This window comes from Camelus ferus, chromosome 6, assembly GCF_009834535.1.
Source record: "Camelus ferus isolate YT-003-E chromosome 6, BCGSAC_Cfer_1.0, whole genome shotgun sequence".
In the NCBI taxonomy this organism is placed as follows: domain Eukaryota; kingdom Metazoa; phylum Chordata; class Mammalia; order Artiodactyla; family Camelidae; genus Camelus; species Camelus ferus.
In genome coordinates this window covers 27316111-27332380 of record NC_045701.1, presented here as the reverse complement: position 1 = coordinate 27332380, position 16270 = coordinate 27316111, and the positions used below count along the sequence as shown (strand labels likewise).

The 16270-nt window shown below is 40.5% G+C and overlaps 1 long non-coding RNA gene across 2 annotated transcripts in view; it reads left to right on the top strand.

Annotated features, from left to right (window-relative positions):
* LOC106730801 overlaps window positions 1-16270 on the top strand; it is a 125351-nt gene that overhangs the window by 40410 nt on the left and 68671 nt on the right. The window lies entirely within an intron of this gene.

Genomic DNA, 16270 nt, shown 5'->3' with positions numbered 1-16270 from the left:
TAAAAATAGGCAAAGAAAACTCGAGGAACAAGGGGAAAATCTACATTAAAAAAATCTACATTTATGCTAATAGTTAATTTGGAAATATGTAACTTTTCTCTTTGTATTTTAGCAGGATGAGAGTTAGTGAAGAGACTGACTGGTAAATTGTTACAAATTCCTCAGTTTTCCTCTCTAAAACCTTGCCTGGCCACATTGATAACTGGTCACATTACATGTTCCCCCCTTTAGGATTATAAATATGTATAGAGGGCAAATTTTAAAAATTAACTCAATATCTGAAAGTGCACAAAATAAATAAGAATTCAGTGGAATGTTGTCATTAATATTGGTAAAATTAATATTTTATTAAAATATATAAAAATGTTACAAAAAGAAGTTGTTTTCATAAGCTAAATCTTTTCTTTAAATGCAATTTAGATATTTCCGCTTTTCAGTTTATATACAAAATATTTGAATTGTCAAGTGAAAATACTTGATAGTTTTGCTGTGTGAGAGCCTCACTGCCATCTTGGTAGTAAGTTTCAGAGGAGACAGTCTGAGCAAGGAACTGGGGCCCTGGAATGACGTCTTCTGTTCTTTGCCAGCTATATCATCTTGGGCAGTTATTTTACCTTGGTCTCAGAGTTTTCATATGCAAAATGATGATAATCAAGTATCTCACTGTTATGACAATGAAATTATGTGTACGAAAGCACTTATAAACTGTAAAGTACCATATAAATGTTTGCTGTGGTGATGGCTTCTTCTATCATAACATCAGAAAAACATGAAATATAGGGAGCTTATTTCTTTTTTCCACATGTGCTCCTCTGCAACACAAGTAGTAGAGATTTTTTCCAGTTTGCTTCCTCAGTCCTCCCCATCCTTTTTTTTTTTTGTGGTAAAATACATGTAACATAAAATTTATTATCTTAACAATTTTTAAATGTACAGTTCAGTGGTATTAAGTACATTCATATTGCTATGCAACCATTGCCACCATCCATCTCCAGAACTCTTTTCATCTTGCAAAGCTGGAACTCTGTACCCATTAAACAATAACTCCCCATTCCCCTCTTCCAGCTTCCTCATTTTTTGAGATAAGTTAGAATTCTAATACTGCTTCCATCTTATTCCTAACACACAATTAATTCGCTGCCAACCAGAAAGGTAATGGTGGTAATTTCACTTCTATCTGCTCCTTCCATTGTTTTGGTCATGGCAAGATAAACAGAAGAAGTGGTGAAAAAATACTGTCATGTAGACTATATGATGGGAAAAATTTGCAATTCAACCACAGGTAAAAGAGGCTGAATATTTTGAAAATTACCAGTTTTAAATTTAATGGTACATGCAAACAATGAATAGTTTATAACTGCCAAGTATCTCATCATAGAGTACCACTTAAAAATATGGGAGTATGGGGGTGGGTGTAGCTCAGTGGTGGAGCCCATGCTTTGCATGCACAGGGTCCTGGGTTCAATCTCCAGTACCTCCATTAAAAAAATATGGGAGTATGGTAATGGTATAATATTGTTAACATTTTTAGAAAACAGTATACATGCCATTATACCAATTAAGTAACAAAAATAATAAAGACATATAAATATATATAAAGAAAAAGCCTAGTAGGTATACAGCAAAATGTTAATGGCAATCTCTGGGTGGCAGAATTATTAGTGATTTTAATTTCTTCTTTGCAGTTTTTTTATGTTTTGCAATTTTTTCAATGACCATATATTACTTTTATAACCAAGAACAAAATGTAATTAAATTAAAACTCAAGCATTGGCCACCTCCAAAGCAAACCCAGCAATGAACTCTAAAATATTTCAGCTATGAACATTTAAGTAATTGGAAATTGGGAGGACCATAAAAAGTAGTCACTGGGGGCTAGTATTTGAATAAAAAACCCAAAGAGCTTGTTTCGAATCATGTCGACTTTCACATTACTAATATAATTAAAGCAAGTAAATCAGTTGGGCAACATGCCACTCACCCCTCAGACACACGTCACAGCTGTCTGCATGCTCACTATCTTCACCTTGCTCAATTTTTACAGTTTTTAATATGAATATCAATTCCCTTTTTCATAACCTAACCTATAAATGCCAAACCCCACTGAGGGATTTCCCCAGGCTTCATTTTCGGCTCCACAAGAAAGGATGTAAAAGAGACCTTTCTTTTGTAAAGTGATTCTATAATTCTGTCCAATATCCATCATTTTCAAGGCCAAGTAATCATATTTAATAGATCCTAAATTACATTCTGTCAGGCAAGGATTCCCTTGATGATATTAACCAGAGCAGAGGACTGACAGTCAGAGGCCTGAAGGTAAGATACTGTTCTACAAAGGGCTTACAAACTTTCCCTTGCAGGGGTCAGCCCCACTAAGTTTGGGGTGGTGCAGGATCTGTGCCTTCACCACAGTCCTCAGCCTTCCTTAAGTTACTCACAAACCAGCTCCTGATTTCCTGTCTTAAAGTCACTTTTAAAATTAAATTACTTGGCACATTTTTGACCCTTTCCTTTGAGGAAATTGCCGTCATGAATTTATTTTTACAGTACTTCTCTAGCAAGACAGCTAGATGTATAAGGACCTACCTGTGCTATCTATCCACTCAAAGGAAAACTGGGAGAAAGTTGGAGAGATGCCATCATGCCTGTGCTGTTTAAATGAATGTTACAAAACATAAGGTTGGAGATCATTTCTTGACAGAGAAGATTATAAGGTCATGATGCCAGAAAATGAGTACAAGGGCAGATTTTCCTTTGAAAAAGGAGGAAATCTTGGACCAGGTTTTCATTAGGGGAAAGTTCCCATCATTTCTTCTTTGAGCACCTCTACTGGAGTAGCTTTTATTTTGTGGATTTTACATCTCAAAGGTGTTAAACAATAAGATAAGAAGGTATTAAAAATAAGTATTTCCCCCAATTAAAGAAAATTTAAGTTTTTGATGGTTTAATTATTGAAACAATTCAAGCACAAATCCTGATTTTAAACTGAATCAAATTCAAAATCCAACTCTTGAGCTCTTGCTATAGCCTAGCCCCTGCTGGTACTTTTATAAACGTTAACTCATCTCATTCTTTCAAAGGCTTTGTAACCTACGGATATATTTATCCCAATTTTAGGGATGATGCCTACAAGTCAGCCATTTCTAAAATCTTCAGGTGGCTTGGACGCCAGTGGTTTGGGCCACTGTCAATTTTTGATGATTTGTCTCACCACGTAGAATTGATGTTCTTGTTGTGGAAAAAATAAACCCAGTTGCTCCAAACTTCAAGTTATATGGATCTTGAAATTCTTGCCTAAAGATACTGTTAAAATATTGAAGGGTAGAGTAGGAAGGAGGGGATAATGTTATGTAGCCTTCTAGAACAAGAAACAAGTCGATGAACGTAACACATTAGAAAAAGAAAAAAGAAAAAATTAAACTTTTACCAAGACACTTGTTCTACAATTTTGAGGGACAAAAATACTTTACTCAGAGGAACCAGTTCTGTTTCCTGGCTGATTTTCTTCCTTTTATCCCTCCTTTTGGTAAATTCTCAGACTTTTGTCTTTTCTTTACTCCTCTTTACTAATTCGTTTCTTTTTATTCACAACTCTCTCTTCTAATTTCTATCTTACCATCACTCTTTCTCTTATCCATTTTTCCCCTATGCCTAAAAAAGAGGAAAAAAAAAAAAAAAAACCCCAGCTTTTGTGTTTTCCCTTTTAGTGCAATAAAACACAGGAGCAAAAACTGAGGGAAGGAATTGGCTGGTTTCACAATCATTTCTTCCATCTTTCATATTAAGTCTTCTCGCTACTCTCTTCTTCTTTACTTCTTCCTTTCCAATAAGTCACTTCTTTCTTTTCAATAAATCACTAAGGCTGAGATTTAAAAGCACTTTACCACATTTTGATACACTACAGTAGTTTAATTTTCATATCAGTCTAACCCAAATAGGTTTCTCTTTGGCAGAGCTCAGCTGCCACCAACTTTCCTGCTGTGTTCAACAAATGAAAATTCTCAGTAAAACCTGTGTTATCATTTATTTCCACTGTGGAAATATTAAGCAAGCTGGAATATGATGATTTCTTTAATTTTTTGTACCATAACACAATTATTAGGATAATAAAAATTTCACAATTTTCCTGGGAATGAAGTGATCGTTTAAAATCTGTCAGGTCTCCGGTAGACTTCGGTTCATTTGGATTCATTTTGCCTGGACGTGTTAATATACTACCTACCTTCTTCTCAGTTTCTATTATTTAAAAAAAAAAAGAGAGAGAATTGGGCCTCTTTTATCTTTTATTGGGTTTATTTTAAATGGGTTTCTTGATTTTCAACTCCATTGAGTAAACAATGACAGCTGTCTGTATTTGTGTCACATTTTATATTTTTCAGAGAACTTTCATAGTATTATCTAATTCTTATTAAAACCTTGGACACTTGTTGGGCCTTGTGATAGGTATTATCGTCCAAAGGAAACATTTTACGGCTTCTTTGGGAGGCTGGGGGAGAGACTGTGAGGGCACGTCTTGAATAATATGTTATGAGCTTTAATAATTGTGTGTGTATGTATATGTGTATGTGTACGTATGTGTATACGTATATATATATATATATATGATACTATGTGGACCCCACCAGTTTCCTCTAATGAGGATCTTTGCTAGCTGCCTGCTCTGTGCCTGCCTGGATAGATACTGCTCTAGTGCTCAGGAGTCTACACTGTATGTTCTTTGTCCTTTCTCCTTTGGGCTGATGTTTTGTTTCAGCCTCACTTCCTAGACTCACATTTCATTTCTTAAAACAGTCTTCCCCTGGCCACGATGACCTTCTGTGTTCATCTCTGAATCTCCCCAGACCGTGAAAGTCTCCATTTTCCCCAGATGGTTTCAAGCCTTTTCAGTTTGTCTGGCTGTCCCAATCAGTTTTGTTTAAGACAGTGAGAGAAACCCAGATGTACTCTTACGGTAGACAAAGAGAGGGTTAACCAGCTTTTTCAGAGGTCAGCAAAATGATGATTTGCACAAGGACCTTTCAACTGTACTCAGAAAAGCTCTCTGGATTATTTCATTCAGAGGTCATTAAGGCCAGGAATATAGGATCCTAGGACAAGGTCTCAGAAGGTTTCCCTATGACCCTTTTTACCAAATTCTCCCTTCAATGTATACATTCCTTGGCTGATAGGTCTAAGTGGGAAGGAGGAGGAAGGTAGTCCTTTGTGCTGTCTCTCACTTGCTGTTGGCCTTTGTACTTTGGTGCATTGCCCCATGCAGACTAGCGCCATCTTTGATGTGCTGAGGGTATCTGTCAAAATCTCAAAAGAAACAGAGGCACACTCAAAGGAGCTTATTAGAGGAGTTTAACAAAGAGGCTCTATATAAGGACATAGGCAGGTTTAAGGGAAGCCAACTAAGGAGGGTGAATATCCCCAGGGCTAGCAACAACCAGGAGTCTTCACGAGCCATAGGTTTATAGGGGCAGAGGAAGGAAGAGCTACCAGAACTCTGAGAGACAGCTGCAGCTGTAGCATCATGCAGGCTGTGGACTTCTCCAGAGGGAAGGAGCCACTGGCAATCCTTTCTCATTCAAGGAAGGACCTCTGACCTCACTCTGCTTCCTTCTCTCATCCTCACATTTCCTATCTATCTCTTGTATGTGCCTCCTATCACCTGAATCCAACCAGAAGGCAGAGGGGAAAGGAGCTGGGATGATGCAAAGAGCAGAAGTCAGCCTCTCAGGGGACAGAGAAGGCTGGGGAGGGTGGAAAGTGCATGTGGAGGGCAGATGCTGAAGATGTCTGACACACTGAGTAATTGATCCTCAGCTGAGGTTGCCTCTTTATATGGTAAGAGGATTTCACTGTGGTGAGTGGAATATGTCATTGAAGTCTCTTAGAGGCTTTATATGCTCATTCTCTTCCCCGTGAGTAACTTTTTCTAGAATAGTCAAATAATGTGGTAGATAGAAGATTCCCTACAGCCTTATGGTTTCCCTGGGTCTTTGGCTTGCAGATTTGTTTCATAGCTCTTTGGTCTCTAGCATCTTGTGGAAATTGCTCCCCTGGTAGCTGCAATGATGACAAAACTGCATTTTTCTTTGATGCCCTTTTTTGGTGTATTCCTTTCAGCAGTGAAAATCGAACTGTGAACCAAATTCCTCCCTTACCTTCTTTATGAAACACGTCTAGTAATTATAAAAAGGCTTAGAGGAATTTCAACCTCCACTCCCACCCCAGTGCACCTGTGCACACCCGTGTACACACACACACCCCAACTTGTGGAGAATTTGAGAACACGGTCTTCTATGTTGGAAGAGGGAAGCAGATTCTCTGGATGGGAACTGAGATGTTGCTAAGTTGAGTGGCAGGAGACCCACCTAGGTATAGCCTTTTCTGAGTTCGTGCAGGTTTATGATTCAGCATTTGTTCTGGAGATAATTCCTTGAATTCACATGTACCAGATCCAAAAGCTGCAGAGAAATGTACTATGAGCTCCGTATATAGGCTCTAAAATGGGGGCCGGGGAAAGCATTGAAAGCAAAGGATGTCACTGTTTTTTTTTTTTAATGCATTAAATTTTAAAATTCTATGTCAAGTGGGAGTTTTTAGACTTCTCTAAAAGGAGAGATTTGGAGTTTGTGCCCCCTCCTTTGCATTGTGACACAATTTCTTGTCGCAGCTGTTCTAAAGGAGCTCTAGCAGGGCTGCTTGGCCCTCCTGCAGATATCTGCTTCTGTGAGGGGAAGCCTGAGCTGGGTAATCACCCAGTTCATGCTGAGACACACCTGCCAAGCCTCAGAAAGAGTGCCTTTACGCCATGGAGGGAGATTAGCACCAGCACTGACCCCTTGACAGGGGCCATAGTGAGAAATGTTTGTAACCTGTTCCTGGCTCTCTTGGAGAGCTGAGAGCTTTTAGAAGCTGTCTTCCCAGACGGAGCAACGTGTCCAGTTCTCACACCATGTAACCTTGGAGGTCTGCAGCGCTGTACTAAGCAGCATGTTTCCTTTGTCTCTGACAGCTAATGCTTTTTACACTCTTGGTCTATGGAGTTAGGTGTCCATTTCTCTTGAAATTAGGGTGACCGACTTATCTTGGAACTTTGCTGGTTTTGGCACTGGAAGTCTGGTGTCCTAGGAATCCCTTTTCTTGGACACCCACATCTTGTGACTGTGAGATGTGGAAGGAGGCCAGAGTCAGAATGCACAGAGGTCAGATCTCCCCTAGGAGTGTGGCTGTGACATCACATCCATCTTCACCAGGTTCCCAGGGATTCCTGTCCCACAGAGCACTTGGGGTGGTTGTCGGTGAGCTGAGGTTCAAGTGCAGTAATGCATGTTAGAGCATTTTGTAGATTATAAAGCACTGTGCAACCACAGTTATTTTGGTTATGTGTTCTTCGTACGCATGAAGTCTCAGAGGAAGTCATGCTTTCTTCATTGATAATCCCTGACCCTGAGCACTTGTGGATCTCTCAGTTTTGAGAAAGAAAAGGCTCTAATAATAATAATTAGTGTGTTCCTTTCTATTTTAATATATTTATTGATAATTTAATGCATTAAAATAATAAATATTAAGTACCTCCTGTGTCCACTGAACATTGTGCTAAGTTCTTTATATACATCATTGCTTTTAATCCTTCTAAAAATTCTGTGAAATAGTTATTATTATTTCCCATTGCCTCTAGTGTCAGTTTTCTTGATACAAGGGTCCTGTTCTCTTTTGGTGTAGATGCAGAGGTGATGAAAGCAGACGAGCCAGTATAGGGCACCTAGGCTGGCTTCCAGAAGGGGCCAGATGTTTTGCATATCAGCATAAATCCTGTATGAAGATTCTAGGTGGTCAACTTTGAGAATCAGCTGAGGCCCAACCTACCTCTCGTGGCCCTGCTCAGACCTTGAGGTCTGCAGGTCTACTTTGAGCCATCTTGAGCCATTTGGCACAGTCCAGCGTTCTGAAAGGCATGGGAGTATGGGCTCAACTCCATTGTAATATGTACACTAATATAGTTTTCCTTGGAAACTAAAATAATTTCCAGATAATGTCAACAAAATTATTAAATAGACATTATAAAAAATAATTTTCTAGAATATATGTTTATATACACAACCTATCCTTTTATTATATTTTCATTTAATTTTTACTACAATCAAGTTTAAAATTTTATTGAAGTGCTCTCACTGACTTAATGTATTTTACTTCTCACTGACTTAATGTATTTTAAAAATGCAGATGTGAAGTTTACTTCTTACCAATTCAGCCTTCACCGATTAGATTCATTAGCTTCCATAGATTATGCATGATGCATTTGATACAACAATTAAATCATGATGTTTAACCAGCTTCCACTTATCCAGAGATATTTTCTCAAGGCACTTGGATCCCATGACCAAGGCACTAATTTGCTCATTAGAAATAATCTGAAGGAAGATCTTTTACTCCATGATAGTAACTGAGTTTGAATTATGTTATCTGAAGAAGAAATTTCTCTCCATTAGTCAAATCAGAGTGCTCAGAGCTTTTGAGGAAACCATTTTCCATAAGTTTAAGGACTCTTATAAATACATTTAATATCTTTCAGTGAAAATTCTTAGCCACACAAAGTAGTAAAAAATATATTACGATGTTTCTTCCTAAATGATGTTAAAATAACTTCTTGGATAAATGAATTAATTATAAGACTGGGCCCAAACTTTATTTCAAGCTACCACAAAGTGTGAGACCTTTAAGTGTGCTGATTCAAGATTCCCCTTAGGGATTTTTTAAGAAAAGTGAATGGTTAATCATTGTTAAACTGAATACAAGAAAAAATAATGTCTGGTTAAAGATTATTAGGCTAGCAAGTCAGCTGGGTGGGTAACCCTGGCTTCCCAGAAGTCCTTAATCTTATTTAGGTCTATCAGAAGATTGCTCACGCATTTTAACAGCAATGCCAATTACATCCCAGAGGAGGCTGTGAATTATAGCACGTAAAAAAAAGCTCTGCCCTAGACCAGGTTTGGGACAGCTTTTATTCTCATTATGAATATAACTTTTGTGCCAAAAGTTCTCATCAGTTTTTTGTTCTAAAATAGTAATGTTTTCTTAATACTTGATTTAAGGTGGTTTGTCCTTTTGGAATAAAACTATCAAATATTTCTTACCTTAAAAGAATGTTACAAGACTTGAAAAGCATGAGGAAATTCTACACTTGTGAGAAATAGTAAGATTTCATAATGGAAACAGTCAATACTAAAGTAGGCTGCAAATGTGATTTTAAAACAAGCCAATAGTGTCTAATCTATCTACTAATTAATAGGAAGTACTTGGTAAACTATACCATAGAGGGGGTGGTAATATCCAGACCATGGGAAATTCTACAGTACTGCAAATTGTTTCTCCAAGAAACAAATTTGAAGGTGAGAAAGAGAGGGAGGGAGAGAGGGGAGAGGAGAGGAGAGGAGAGGCAAGGAGAGAGACAGGAACCTATAAAAAAACACTTAAAGACTTACCAATCAATCACAACATGTAGACCCTATTTGGATCCCAATTCAAACTCACTCTAAAATGAAACTATGATATTCATGAGGCAGTTGAAAATTTGAATTCTTACTGGAAATTTAATGATACTAAGGAACTGTTTGTTTTTTTTTTAATTTGAGATTCTTTTTATTCACTTACTCATGAAATCGGTGTTCCATGGAATATACTTGAGGAAAGTGATCCAGCTCTGACATACGATTATATGATACTGGGAAGGGTGGAGGAGCAGTGTTCTGGATTTCTCCTTTGCCTTTGATTGCGGTCAGGAGCCCTCACAGCCAGCTCCTGGAGAGGTGGCACTCTGGGCACCTCAGCACACTTCTTGGCCAGAGTTCTGGCCGCCTCACCTACTCAAAACTTCCTGACCTATTTTTTCTTCCTTAATTTTTAAAACATTTTTTTCAGATTTATTGATTGACATAAATAATTGACATGCTCCAACTTGATGCGCTCTGACAAATGAGTATACCCGAGTGACCATCGCCACAATCAAGACAGGATATTTTCATCATCCTGAAAAATTCCCTTGAGTCCCTTTCCAGCTCAGTCCCTACCTCTCAGTATCCAGCTGGTACAACCACCAGTCTGCTTCCTCATCCTCATCTTTTGACCTCTGATCTCTGTCTCTCTCTCTCACTCCTTCTCTTTCTCAGTGTTTATCTCTCTACCCCACCACCTTTCCTCCCATCATTGGACCCTAATACAGTCATCTTGTCTATCCAGAATCCTCTCTTAACACTTTTCCCCTCCAGGAACTATTGTTAATTTTTAAATTGTGGCAATGGTATGTGTAAAAAATTAACCTTATAGTTTAGTGAAAATTTTACAGATTAAATAATATGATGTCTAGGATTTGTTTCAAAATAATACAAGGGGAGAGAAGTGGGTGGGGATATGGATGAATACCATCGCCTGAGTTGATAATTGCTGAAGCCAGGTGATGGGTGTGTAGTTCATTGTACTGGTCTGCCTGCTTTTCATGTATGTTAGAATTCTCTTTTAACAGAAAGTTTGAATAAAATGATGCTGTCAAGATTGGTTCTCTGAGCTATTGGTACTTTCACTGCTTCCTTGACCAAACTCCTATTCTAGAGCCCACAGCCAGTGGGGCTCTGTGCATAGAAAAGCAGGTTGGAGGGCAGTGATGCCAATTACAGTACATGTACAGACATGATACCATAGCATGATGCCAGTGAAAACCTTTCCTTTAGAGCATAACATAATAGAAGAAAGAAAGGTACTAGGCCTCTAATGGAAAGTAATTAGCATCCTAATCAAAGGCTGGACTGACATTGCTGAGATGAGGGCCTCATCTGGAAAGTTGGCTAGCCACCCGCCTGCTGACCCAGAGTGTTGAGCTGACAGTCTTCAACAAGACTTTTGTTCATTCATCTTCCTCTTTGTCTTCTTTCTTGTAACAACTTCAACAACTTCTTCTCCTTCTCTTTCTCCTTCTTCTTCTTCTTCCTCTTCCTCCCCCTCCCTCCCCCTCCTCCTCCTCCTCTTTTGTATTCTCCTCTTCCTCTTTTTCTTTTTCTTCTTTTTCTTAAGTGTTTCTCTCAAGAGAAAATTCTTTGACTTCATTTGCAGCAAGCTTGGGATAAAACTGACATTTCTTGTAATCAGTTTGAGAGCTTGGGTTTTTTTTTTTTTTCCAGTTTTTTCATCACATGGAAAGAACTAAATTGTTCATTCGCACCTAATAAAAAATAGGAACCTTGGAGTTTCTAGTCAGGCAGCTCAATGTAGGCAGTTGGAACCCCCTGGAAGAGGAAAGAAGAAAGAGAATCTGGAAATAGAGGAGCCCAGCAATGAGGCCAGAAGCTGGGACTCTGGAGGGACACAGCCAGGGGGAAATTCCCCTGCCTGACATTGACTTGACATTCTTTCCTAAACTGGGTTGTTATTACCACTCTCCTCCTCCATCTCCATAAATGACAACCGCATCCTTGTGGTTTCATCCTTGCTTCCTCTCATTCTTTTACATCTACATTCAATACATCAGCAAACCCTGTTGGCAGACCTTCAATATACACCCATAACCTCACCATCACCCTGCTGGGACAGTGATTCCAGCCACCAGCTCTAACCTGAGCAATTGTAATAGCTTCCAAATTCATCATCCAGCTTTCACCTTTGCCTCTTTCAATCTCTTTCCAATCCAGGAGACAGAGGGTCCTTCTAAAATGTAAGTCAGAATCACTCCTCTTATCCAAACCCTGCAGTGGATTCCCAATTCACTCTGAGTAAAAGCTAATGTCATCATACTGACCTATTGGCCTGCACAGTCAGCTCCCAACCCCTGTGATCACATTTTGGCTCTCCCAGCCTTCATTCCCACCACAGCCACACCAGCTTCCTGCTGATCCTCCATCAGGGGCTGTGCACTTGCTGCTCCCTCCGCCTGGGACGCCCTTCCCCTAGACATGGGCTTGGCTCTCTCTAGCACCTCCTTTGAGATTTTGCTCAGTGTAAAGGCTTCTATTTAAAAAAAAATCAGCTTTCCCTCCCGCACTCTGCTTCACCTTATTTTGCTTTATTTATCTCTGTGCATTTATATTACCAGACACACTCTACAGTGTCTTATTTATTGTATCTGTTGTCTGAGTGTTTCCCCTGGAATGTAAGCTCCACGAGGGCAGAGATTTTTATCTTTTTTGTTTGCTGCTGAATCCTCAGGGCCCAAACAGGACATAGTCTATAGTAGGTGCTTAATAAATGTTTGTTAAATGAATAAATGAATAAAAAGACTAGTAAAACCTGGCATTTTCAATAGTCCTATGTGAGCAGTGCTTTGCGGGAGTGAAGCAATGCGGCTGAGCTGGTCACAAACAGTGAGATGTTGAGCTGGTAACACCGAGAATTTAGTGGGAACAGACACTTCAAGTGAGAGTTGACACTGGACCTTGAGCCCCTGGGAGGGGGCTTTCTGACCTTTCCACAAAATCCTGAACTATTTTATTGGGATCTGTAAACAAAGGGAGTTAGAGATTTAGAAGTACTGAGGAAAATTTGGTTACTTTAATAAAACTTGAAGTTACATTTTGAGAAAAGAGACGTTTTCTAATACTGGACATTTACACATCTGGTGCTTTTGCAATGTGTTTCTCAAAAGAAGGTTTAAATATTTGAAATTAGACATCTGGCTGCTTAAATAGGACAATCAAAGGACAATCAAAGCTCTATTTGAGATCTGCCAGGCACAGAACACAACCTGCAGTGTTGAAGCTGTGGGGGAGTGAGGGTGGGGCTGGGCTGGGTGGGGGCACTGACCGCTTCTCTGCGGGCCCTGAGAGTGGATGGAGCGGGAGTGGAGATCCTGGTGAGGAAAGTGGAGGAGGCTGTGGTGGGAGGTGCAGCCGGCCGGAGAGCAGGGCTGTTTCTGTATTGGCACAGCTGGCCCTGAATGACCAGACTCTCTTAGTGCTCCTAGAAGTTATTGATTTATTTATTTTGGGGGGCACTAACTAAAGGATATAAATTTAATTGAGAAGGAAAAGCCACTCTAATTCGTAAATGTAAACAATGCATGCCCTGCCTTCCCTCCAGCCACTTTTTCCCCTCTATCATCCAATGGACTTCTTCCTGTCTCCTCTTGCAGTCATCTTTCAACCCAGAGAGTGCTGTCTTTGAGGTCTCTCCCCGTTCCTACTCATTCTGCACACACACCTTTTAAGTGCTATGTCTTGATGTTTGTTTTTGTCTTATATAAAAATGTTAAGTCCCACCTATGCCGGGCCTGGCTGAGCTGCTGCATAAACCTGTGTGGATGCAGAAGTCTTAAGAATTGATTGAATAATTTATGCTGATGTTGGAGGAGGGAGCAGCCACATCAGAGTAAAAATGGAGGCACAGCTCAGGTGGGCATAAAGAGAGGGTCTGAATTCAGGTCTCACCCAGGTTCCACAATACCCTGAAGGTATCCAAGGGTGTCTGTGTATCTGGGAGGAACACTGACAGTGCTCAGGGCACTGGCCGGCAAGCTTGCCAGGGGGCTAAGTGAGGCGCCTGGAACATCTGTGTCTGTGTATGTCGGTGTGTATGCCTGGAGGAGGCTCAGGGCAACACTGACCTGGAGCCCAAATGAGATCTGCAGGAAGACCTCAGGATCTCCAGCAAGACCCCCAGCAAGAGTGGAGGTGAGGCTGCTAGGTAGCGACGAGGCACCACTGGGTCTAGCCAAGCCTAAAGAGAAACCAGAGGACAAGCTGTGAGTAGCAGCAGCAGCAGACCTTAGCCAGACAACAGCGACTGGATGGACCAGTGATGAGGACCTGCAGACCAGGGAGCTAGCGGGCGTCATGCTTGAGGTCCCTGACTACCTACCACGCAGTTGCAAAGTTTAGGGACAACAACCCAATCCCATGTGTGTTCGTGTGTCCACATGCAGTCTTGGAGAGGCGCTGGGAAGGGGGGTAGAAGACAGAGAACTCACCATGCACCTTTATCTGGAAAGGTGGAGCATTAAACAAAGGGATTCTGTACGTTTGCTTTGGACTAAGGAGATTAGACCTTAATTATTGTTCTCATTACTCAGCAGTTGAGAGTTCACAAAGATGTTCGTCTATTTGTCTAAAACTGCCAGTTTTCTTTTTTTTAACCTATCTGATAAGAAGAGTGAGTAATTTACAGCCACATAATATGTACATGATTGTTGGGAGCCCTGGGTGTAGTCAGTTCATAAGTGGGAAAGCTTCTGGCTGTAGTGGGAGAATGGAGAGAGGGTATAACCTTGTGTAACCTGCCTCTTCCACTGGGCTTCCTCCCTGTGGGGCCTTGCATGAGATACTTAACACCTATAGGCCGTGGTTGCCTGTGAAATGGATTTAATACTGCTTACCTCCGAGGCTTGTTCTGAAATCAAATGGCATCTGAGTGTGGAGTTAATCAGGGCAGGGCTTGTCATGGGGTAAATTCTCAACAAATGTCAGTTTCTTTCCCACCCACACTGAATAATTTGCATACTGATAAATAACAAATTGTTTCCTAGTTAATTTAGTCCAATTAACTCCCAATAAATTGACCTTCGTGTTTGATGAAATCATCCGAATTAGAGTATTGACAGGTTAGTACGTACCATTCTTCGTTTTAATCCAGTTCCAACTACGACCTGTAGATGTCTCTGTGAATCTTCCTGTGCACCAAAGACCAAAGGTACCAAAGGCAGTCAGCCATTTGTGTGAATGGTTGTTCATAAAGCACAGGCGTTGGTATGTGAGAAAGGAAAGCACTGGTCACTCTGCCTGTCCACTTACTGGCTCTGTCCCCTCCACAGTGTGACTTTCCTTACACTTGACCCTTTCCTTCTGTGATATCTTGCTGCTTGGGACAGAACATTTAGCATTTGTTTCAACTGACCTACGCAACTCAAAGCAGAAGAAATGCCCAATGAAAAGATAAGGGAGGAGGATTTAATATATCATTTGCACAGCATTTTAAAGTGACATTCTCTACTCCAAGGAAACAGGATTCCTTAGACCGCTATAAAATGGATACAAATACATGTTCATGAAGTGATGGGCCTGGCCTCTCCTGGGCTGTATTTTATGTGGTGTAAAAGGCTTCTGGTGGCTGATGTGAGTGGGGTGGTGGTGGGTGAGCAAGGAGAGGAGAGGATGAATCTCCCATATGCAGTCTGTTTCATTTTGAAGAGGCTGGATTGAGGATTTGATTTATTTTAGGGTCAGGGCTCTGTGCTTTGTTCCTAACAAATGATCGAGACAGTTTGAGTGGAATAGAGTTTGCTTTACTTTTTGGTTTTCCTCAGCCTTTCTTTTTCTTTTCTTTTTCTTTTTTTTTTTTTTTTTTGTCTTCTCTTCAGTCCCCTGGAGCTTAGGACTCTCTGGTCTTCTTGAGCAAAGCTGAGGAGATTGTGAGCCGGACACCTTCTCCTCATGGAGTCCAGGCATCTGCTTTGTTGTGAGTCTGCACAGATGGCAGTGGTCATGTAGCAATTCACAGAGGATGCGAGTGAGACAGTGTCTGCGGTTCTGTTGTCTTAGGTGGAGGATGATCTCATCCCCTTGGAGACAGGAGTAGAAGCTGTTAACCCCAGGGAGTCTGTTGGGGCAGAAGTACCTGAAGTCAGTCAGGGGACGAGAAGGAAAGAGACATGACACTTGAAAACATAGAGGATGTAGCAGGATGTTAGATCAGGATGGAGCCCTGGAGCCAGGGGAGGGCAGAATCACTGCTGTGTGTGGGGACTGTCTGCGGCTTGTCCTCTGGAGTGTCTCCTGTGCACGAGACCACGCGTCCTGGTCAGCTCAGGATACTCCTGGGTTATGCCTGGTGCCCGGGGAACTTATTGACAGCACCCCATTCACTCTTAAAAGAGTTCTGATTGGATGATAAATTATTGTCACCCTATCTAGTCACTTTACTAGATCTTCCATCTGCATCCCAAGAGGGTGCTATGCTTGACAGTCCAGTAAAACATACACAGGAAGCTTCTTAAGGACCGAGAAACTGGTCTGGAATTGGGTGAGTTTTCTCTGAGAGGCACTGGGCTTCCTAGCTCCTACTGTGTGTTCAATTTTAATCATATCCAAATTTCTTTTGAACCTTCTCTCTCTTCTTTCTATCTGGCTTAAAAAAGGTTGTTTTTTTTTTTTTGAATTAATATTACAGTATAAATTCGTTCTTTAATAAAAAGCATATTTAAGTATTTATTAGTGGACAGTCAGGTTGTTTCCAGTTTACGGCTACAGCAAGGAATGCAAATACATATCGACTTCTGGTTTACTGTGCTTATTTCTGTTTCCTC